We start from the raw sequence: 8743 nt of genomic DNA on the forward strand, positions 1-8743 counted from the left end.
CTGGATAACCATTACCATCACATTATATAAACCCCACAGCATCCATTGCTTTTATTCCTTCTACTGGGATGAGATGATAAAGGCTATGACCTTGTTTACAATTGGGCTGCATGTCTTGATAGCTAGTATCTACATTTTTCCATTTTTAAAATTGGATATTTTCTTTACTTACATTTCAAATGTTATTCCCTTTCCTGGTTTTCCCTTCTGGAATCTCCCTAGCTTATCCCTCATCCCTCTGCCTCTATGAGAGTGCTCCCCCACCCACGGATCCAGCCATTTCCTCCTACCTCCCTGCCCTGGCATTCCTCTATGCTGGGGCATCAAGCTTTCACAGGACCAAGGGTCTCTCCTTTCATTGATGCCCAATAAGGCCATCCTCTGCTACGTATGTGGCTGGAGACATGGGTTCCTCCATGTATACTCTTTGGTTGGTGGTTTAGTCTCTGGGTCCTCTGGAGAGTCTGGTAGGTTGATATTGTTGTTCTTCCTTTGGGATTGAAAACCCCTTCACTCCTTCAGTCCTTTTTCTATCTCATCCATTAGAAACCCTGTTCTCAGTCCAGTGATTGGTTAGAGCATCCACCTCTGTATTTGTCAGGCGCTGGCAGAGCCTCTCAGTTACATCAGGTTTCTGTCAGCATGTACTTCTTGGCATCTGAAATATTGTCTGGGTTTGATGACTGTATATGGTGGATCCCCAGGTGGAGCATTCTCTGGATGGCCTTTCCTTTAGTCTCTACTCTACACTTAGTCTCCGTATTTCCTCCTGTGAGTATTTTGTTCACCCTTCTAAGAAGGACTAAAGCAACCACACTTTGATCTTCCTTCTTATTGAGCTTCCTGTGGTATGCGGATTGTATCTTGTATATTTCAAGCTTTTGGGCTAGTATTCGCTTATCAATGAGTACATATCATGTGTGTTCTTTTGTGACTGGATTACCTAACTTAGGATGATAGCTTCAAGTTCCATCCATTTGCCTAGGAATTTCATGAAGCCATTATTTTTAATAGCTGAGTAGTACTCCATTGTGTAAATGTACCACATTAAAAAAAAAATCTATTCTTTATCTGAGGGACATCTAGGTTGTTTCCAGTATCTGGCTAAAAATTCAAAACCAGCCTTTGTGAAAGGGTATTTTTCCAGGAATTCTTGTTCACAGTTTCCCCCTGTTGACTAAGCTCAATATTTTGTGCATGTGGTTCAGCTACTTTGGGTCTTCAATTGCCAACGCAGTTGAAAATCCAGCATGATTGTATTCTAGACAAAATTATCACAGATTTGATTTGGGGCAGTTTATCACCTTGAGATTGTAGTATATGATTGGGTTTGAAAACTGGACTCTTTGATGTGATATTCTTTTTGCTTTTAATTGGTTAACTCATATGATTTTATTTCCCTTGAAGGGGAATAAGGAGACAGTTTATTCTAAGGCAAAATATGAAAGAATATGGCTCAGAAACAGAGATTTAGGTTATCCTAAATTGTGATATTCTAAGGTATAAACAGTTTCATTGGTCTTTACTACTTTCTTGATATTTTCTTTGTAATTTTAAAAACGTGGGTACTTATAGCTAATTTCTCTCATGGGCCTGCTTTTAATGTGTTATGAAGATTTCATTTAGTTGTGTTTTATTTTATTTTTATTTCTTGATTTCTTCTTTGATCCCGTTAATCATTCCATACAGAGTTTTCTAATTTCTGTGAGTTTGTATAATTACTGTCGATGTATTGTTGGGTTTTAAACTTGACTATATTGACATCAGATAGAATACATGAACTTATTTTAGTTTTTCTGGATCCATTTTTTTTTTTTTTTTGTTTTGTGCCCAAGTGTGTTATCTGTTTTAGAGAAACTTCCATTGGCTACTGAATAGAATGTGTTCTTTGATGTTAGGGTGACTATTCCGCAGACACCTGTTGGGTCAATTTGCTGAATTATATTATTTAATTCTGATTTTTTTTTTTTACTCAGATACCCTGCCTTTTGCAGGAAGTGGGTATTGGAATCATCCTCTTAGCTAAAATTAATCTATGTATTTAAGTCCAGTAGCTCATTTCTTTTGTGAAATCGGCTACACCCAAGTTTGGAGTACATGTGCTTTAGACGATAGTGTCTATTTAATTAACTGTTTTCTTGCTTAAAATGAAGTCTGTCTTTATCTCCCTACTTAATCTTAGTTTGAGGTCTATGTTGTCAGGTATCAGGATAGTAATACCCATTTATTTCCTGGTTATATTTGCCTGGGGTATTCTATAACTTTAAGGCTGTTCCTATCTTTGAAAATAAGATAATTTTACTGTAGGTAACAGAAAGATGGATTTGTTTTATGATATGTGTGCAAGCTACACTTCTCTGCCAATAGCAGTTCTTTACACATTCAGAGTATATAAATTCACATTTTACAGGTAGACATTCTTAGTCCTGAGGTTCTCCTTCTATGTGGGATTAGATATCACATGCCCCTTTATGTAGGCACATTTTTCTAGAACTATTGGGAAACTTACTGTCTCACTAATCCCTTAATAATACCAGTGGAATATTCAAAATACATTAATACAAGTGAATATACAAAAATATTTTGAGGTTGAAATAAACTATTTTTCAATATACTTGATAGGATATATCAGTCAAGTCATCTATGGCTGTAATTATTTTAGTATTTTATGAAATATTTTTAGTTTTTTTTATTTTTCATATATATGTAGGATATTAGTATTTAAAATCTGTTTTGATTTTTTGTGTGTATTTTTGGTTATCAATGAACATGCAAATGTCATAGTGACCATATTGTCTTATACCCTGTGTTGTAGACTAATAGCTCACCCTTTTTATTAAGCAGTCTTAAAATAATAGTTATTTCTAGTTTCCTTGAACAATCTCATTTGAGTTCTTCTTCCTTGATAGCTTTTCCCAAAGGTCTAATTGACACTATTTATGAATAATCTAAATATTTATGAATATCTCTTACTTAAAAATAAGATTTAGAATTGCAGAATGGTACTTTTTTTATCTTACTATTGTATTCTTAAAGGTCTTTAATTTTACACACATAAATATTTTTTCTGCATGTGCATATGTGGACCATATCCATATATAATGTTGTAGTGAACTGAAGAGGGGGTCAGAGCACTTAAAACTTGGTTGCGGATGGCTGAGCCACCACGTGTTTGATGAGAACTGAACACAGGTCCTCTGACAGAATTTGGCACCGTCTCCAGCCCCAGGCATCATATTATCTTAAATATTGTATTTCTTTTAATTTTGATGCTCCACTCCATCTTTTTCTCTTTAAAATTTCAAAATCAACAAAATTTTCTTCTTTTGTTTTGACTCTGTTGCTCAACTTCTTTTTCTTCTTAAATATTCCCAATATTTGATTTCTTTCTGTGTAGTAACCCAGACCCAAAAATCTGAAGTTGCCAACTGTGCATTCATTGAAGTAAAATTAATGCTGAAAACAGCATGGCTGACTCAGATGTTAGGAGTTCATGCATAAGGGTCAGAATTTCAATCAATCCCAGCACATGCTTAACAAACCAGTGCATCCTACCAAGTCCTGTCATTCCGGCTCTCAGGTGTCCAATGCCTTCTTCTGGCCTATGTACCTGTCCCTACACACGACTGTGCATGCACTCACACAAGCACAATAAATAAATAAACAAATAAGATTTAGAAATAAAGTCAAGATCTATATGTTTTTAAAAACAGCAACAACAACAAAAGGGATCTGAGAGATGTCTGAATATTTAAATTCAATTGTCAGAAGACACATAAAAATGCAAAAGAGAACTGACCCAATAAAGTTGTCCCTTTACCTCTTATGCGCACTGTATTGTGCTTGTACCAATGTATAAATCTTTCTCCTTCCTCCCTACTCCTCTCTCTGTGACACACACTCAAAGTATAGAACGGCGTTTAAACACAAAATAGAAAACCTATGTGATATATATGTATATATATATATATATATATATATATATATATATATATATATATATGTGTGTGTGTGTGTGTGTGTGTGTGTGTGTGTGTGTGTGTGAATGTGTGTGTGTGTATGTATATATATATATATTCTTGGAAAATTAACATTATAAAGAAATATTATTTGAACAGTAGATTATTTAAGCTCTAATTTTATAGTTATTTTTACATTCTGTTGTGTCATAGTTACAGCTCATTGGTGTGACTACAATCCTTTACAACTTATATTTTGTTCTTAAATATAGTTGTGTTATGAACATTCTGTGCATATTTAGGAGAATTGACTGTTTTCTGTATGTCAAGCATACTGCTTGATATATTTCTAATTTCTTGAGATTGACGGCCTTTTTCCAGGTACATTATAACACTGCTCACATTTGCTCGACCTAGCAGCTTCTGAAACAGGCATGTAAACACCTTCTATTACAGCATTGATTTCTTCCATTGTACCCTTAATGCTGCTTGCTGTAATTTGAAGCATTACTTTCGGGCATATATGGGGTTATTGTGGTTATAACTCTTCTATACACTTATTACTTTGGCTGGGATATAATTTCCATTTTTATGTGATGTTGTCTGAATGTTTGTGCCTCTCGGAATTCACGTATTGAGGCAGCATCTAGCCATGAAAGCACCTACCTCATCAACCAGAATAGTGTCCTTATGAAAAGGGGCCCGAGGGAATTCTGTTACTCTCTTCTCTTCATGTCAGGGAATGGAAAGGCTGTGGGGAGCAGCAGACTTTCATAAGACATTGACTTTGCTGAATATCTTGATGTTGGAAATCAAATTTCTAGAACTGTGAGCTATACATTTTTGCTTCTAAACTACAAAGCCCCACAGTATATTGTTGTAGCTGCCTTAGTGGAATTACACACTGTCCTTTACATTTCTTTGTCTAATGTTATATTTACTCGTATTATAGAAAGACAGAACCTTTTATTTATTTCCCTGCCACAATTAATCTCATTTCCATTTTGTCTTTAGATTTCTTTCTGTTTTTATTGTATAGTTTATGTATTTACATTTCAAATGTTATCTGCTTTCCCGGTTCCGCCTCTCCATCCCCTTCCCACTTTTTCTATGAGGATGCTCCCCCCCTCCACCCACCTACTCCCATCTCAACACCCTGACATTCCCCTACACTAGGAAATCAAGCCTTCACAGGACCAAGGGCTTCTCCTGTTGGTGCCAGACAATGGCACCCTTTGCTACATATGCAGCTGGAGCCATGGTCCCTCCATAAGTACTCTGTGGTTGGCGTTTTAGTCCCTCGAAGCTCTGGGGGCTGGGGAAGGGGAAGTTCTGGTTGCTTGATAATGTTATTTTTCTCATGGTGTTGCAAACCACTTCAGCTTCTTCACTCCTTTCTCTAACTCCTTCATTGGGGTTAGGGCTTCATTTTATTTTCCTGTAGACATCCTTTCTGTCGTTAGTTGGTGAACATGTACACCAGAATGACATTATGATGCCCTCACAGGTCTGAGGACTCCTTCACCTGTTTACTCACAGTCAGTCCTAAGCTCTTTACATCTGTGTTTCCTCTTCAAGAGGAAGCTTTGCATGTCTGCCATATTGACTTCTCCTTGCTTTGGTCTTATTAACGTTATGAAGGGTTTTAGTATTTGCAATTATTTGGAAATATTTCAGCAAATCATTTTTAGTGTTTTCATCTTTTGCATTAAATTTTTTTGTTTACTAAACAACAGGTTTCATGTGGCCTTTTATATAACTTCATAATTTGCCTGTGTTTCCTCTCTATTAACTACTTCCTCTTTCTCTTAACACCTCATGTTATTCTTTTTTCTCTAGACTTTTGCTTTTATACTTTTAAATATGAATTCTGCATATCAGGAGAGCATGAAATATTTTGTTTTTCCTTTTCTACTAACCTTCTTTGTCCTACCATTTCTTTTAATCAAGTTGTGAGGATATTTTAACCCCCTTTTCATAAATGTGTTCAACTCTCTATTTTCTTTTTTAAAAATGTTATTTTTTAGTACTCACTTTGTACAGATATTGAGGCTTTTATCTCTGCCTCTCAGTTTTTATATTCTACTTTCAAAATATAATTTTATTTTTGGACAGACAAAAGCCCTGATTTTTCTATTCATTTAATTTATTTTTAAAGTCATGTCCATGTTATCAATTAAATACTATTTATTTTTTGCTGTTATGTTACTTCAGCTAATTCATTTTCATAGCCTGTAGTCCCACTGGGGTTAATTGATTATTTATTTATTTATTTATTTATTTATTTATTTACTTACTATTTAATACCCTGTTTTTCTTATCTGTTGCAAACAGCTCCATTTAAGTCCTCCAACTAACATTTTATAACTTTCTGGATTAACCAGTGTTCTTGAGTACTGGCACATAGCTTAATCCTTGTCTGCTAGCCCTCTATTGAAACTTCTAATAAACTTGTTCTGAAAGCTCTCTTTTGGTAGTCTTTGACATCTATGGAGGCTGGGGGTGGTGACTAACTGGCAGCGTTTCACTTTTCGAGTTCTGGTCACTGAGGCAAATAAAGGAGCGTGAGAAGGTAGAGAAATGGTTGTCACAGAGCTATCCTTGATCTTTCCTTCTATGGCCAGTCTACCAGGAAACCTCCAGCCTGACCACATAGGAGACTTTGGGAATAAAATGTTAGGATGGGAAGAATGTCCTGCCACTCAGGCTGGTACCTGACTCAGAAAGCATGGCTCTCAGATGGCAATAAAAAATAATCCAGATAGGGTGCAGGTGTAAGATGATACAAAGCTATCTCTTTGATCCAGTTCAAGTGCCCTCCCTTTGTTTTATTAACAAAGTAAACAACTGTAAGTTGGAGGAGGATGACATAGTCAGACTAATAGACCCCCAAAACAGTGAGGTTGAGGTGCCCAGAAATGCCCTTGACGGTGGGAGCCTGAGCAAACCTGAGAGCAGGGGAGGTACAACTGGTCTACCTCACCAACGATTGCTTCCCCAGGAGGACTCAGAAGAAAAACCCTGTGTGGAGAAGCATAGTATTCTCAATGGCATCAAACCCACTGATACTCTGCAGTCTGTCAGGAGTCTGGGCAGCCATCATAGACAGTGTTCATCTGGCTCAACCCTTCCTTGAAAAAGAGGACTACAGGAAGCAAAGCTGCATGCTGCCCACCTTGGAAGAGACCCAGGTGGTGGAATATGAAGACTCCAGAGCCCCTGCTGAGGCCTTGGTAAAGGCAGATCACATCCCATACATCAGCCCCAGCTTACCCCCAGCTCTGGAGCCTCGAGGTAGACAATGAAGACCCTGAAGAAAAGGACTGTCTCTTTGAAAACCACTCTGAGGTAAAGCCTCTGTCAGAAATTCACCCCAAGGTGAGCCAACAAGGTTTGAGCATGCCCTTCTCCCAGAAGAGAAGCTGGGACTCACTGAATGAGGCAGGGACAAGAGAGCTCCTGAATGTCTACTTTAAAGAGGAGGATCCCGCTCACCCTACACCAGTGGCTGATTCTGGAAGTGAGCAGAAAGATCCCCACACCTGTAGGGAGCCGTTTGTGCTGCACCCAAACATGGTGCCGGCTTCCCGCCGAGAACTCAGCAAACAGAGCTGTTGCCCAGCCAAGAGACTTAATGCGCATGCACCACATAAGTCACAGCCCACCCCCGGGGCACATGATTGAGCTACAGGAGGATGCACCAATCAGGTAGCAAGACAAGTCTCCTAGGCATGTATAGCAGTGCATTTTCTCCCCCACGTGAGAAGGAGAGGAAGACGGTGGGGAGATTGCGGGAGACCCCACGTGGAGGGATGGCGGAGAGGCACCACGTGGAGAGAGACTCGGTAAAAGAGATTGCGGGAGGTCCCACGTGGACAGAGACTGGACAGAGAGATCGTTCGTAGGGGACTGTGCATGAGAGGCCGTCTAGACAGTAGAACTCGGTAGGGAGTCCCCGACTCAGAGACAAGTTTCCTGCTCAAGAAGCCCCCTGCTCAAAGTGCTGGACAATAAAGGTTGTCCGCAGAAGAAGCTGTTTGTTTTGTTGCACGCCTGTTCCTAGTGGCGGGAAGCGTGGGCGCGTGACACACACCTACAGTGGGGACAGGGAGGGTGTTGTGGCAGATGAGGACGCTGAGGTGGCAGAAGCCCTTGCAGCACTAGAAGCTGTTACTGCAGGAGAAGATGCAGATGATGTGGATTAGGAGAGGGGTGAGATGAGGTGAGTGAGCTGTAGTCACAGGGAGCAGATAGAGAGAAGCATGCCTGAGCTGCCAGCATGCCCCGGCAGTCTTACCAGCTGTACCACTTGTTTACATCTGTCATCTTCCCATGTTCCTGTGTCATGCTGCTTGTTGTAGAGAGCATCCCTCTACTCTGAATGCATTCACAATGATAGCATCAAAATAGGAGTGGGCCTCCATGTCCATGACCACAAGTGCAGAAGGTAAGCAGCTTGCATGCTGGCCCTGAAAGCTCCCCCACAGCATCTGCCCAGATGTGCACGAGAATGCCCTGACATCCCCACACTTGATCCCAGAGCCACACAAACACGGACTATTCTGTTTGAGTGTATTTCTCTACCTTGTTTCTAAAGAACCAAATACTTCACCCAACCTAGAAAAGGTAACTATCCAGTTAAAGTGCCCACTGTGTGCCAGAGCTTAACTTCAGGTGCAGTCACCCAGGGAACTACTAACTAACCAATCGTTGAACGTCATGTTAAACCCAGTGCCCTTCAGGGTAAAGCAGACTTGACCAGTGAACAAATGGTTTTCCAACTT

General features: G+C 39.4%; 1 pseudogene across 1 annotated transcript; it reads left to right on the plus strand.

Annotated features, from left to right (window-relative positions):
• Positions 1-6714: 6714 nt before the first annotated feature.
• Positions 6715-8164, plus strand: LOC308435529 (uncharacterized protein C4orf19 homolog; annotated as a pseudogene). Its single transcript has 2 exons — positions 6715-7513; positions 8059-8164. The product of its transcript is annotated as an uncharacterized protein C4orf19 homolog (transcript).
• Positions 8165-8743: the final 579 nt, after the last annotated feature.

This window comes from Micromys minutus (genome assembly GCF_963924665.1).
Source record: "Micromys minutus genome assembly, chromosome: 23".
Lineage (NCBI taxonomy): Eukaryota > Metazoa > Chordata > Mammalia > Rodentia > Muridae > Micromys > Micromys minutus.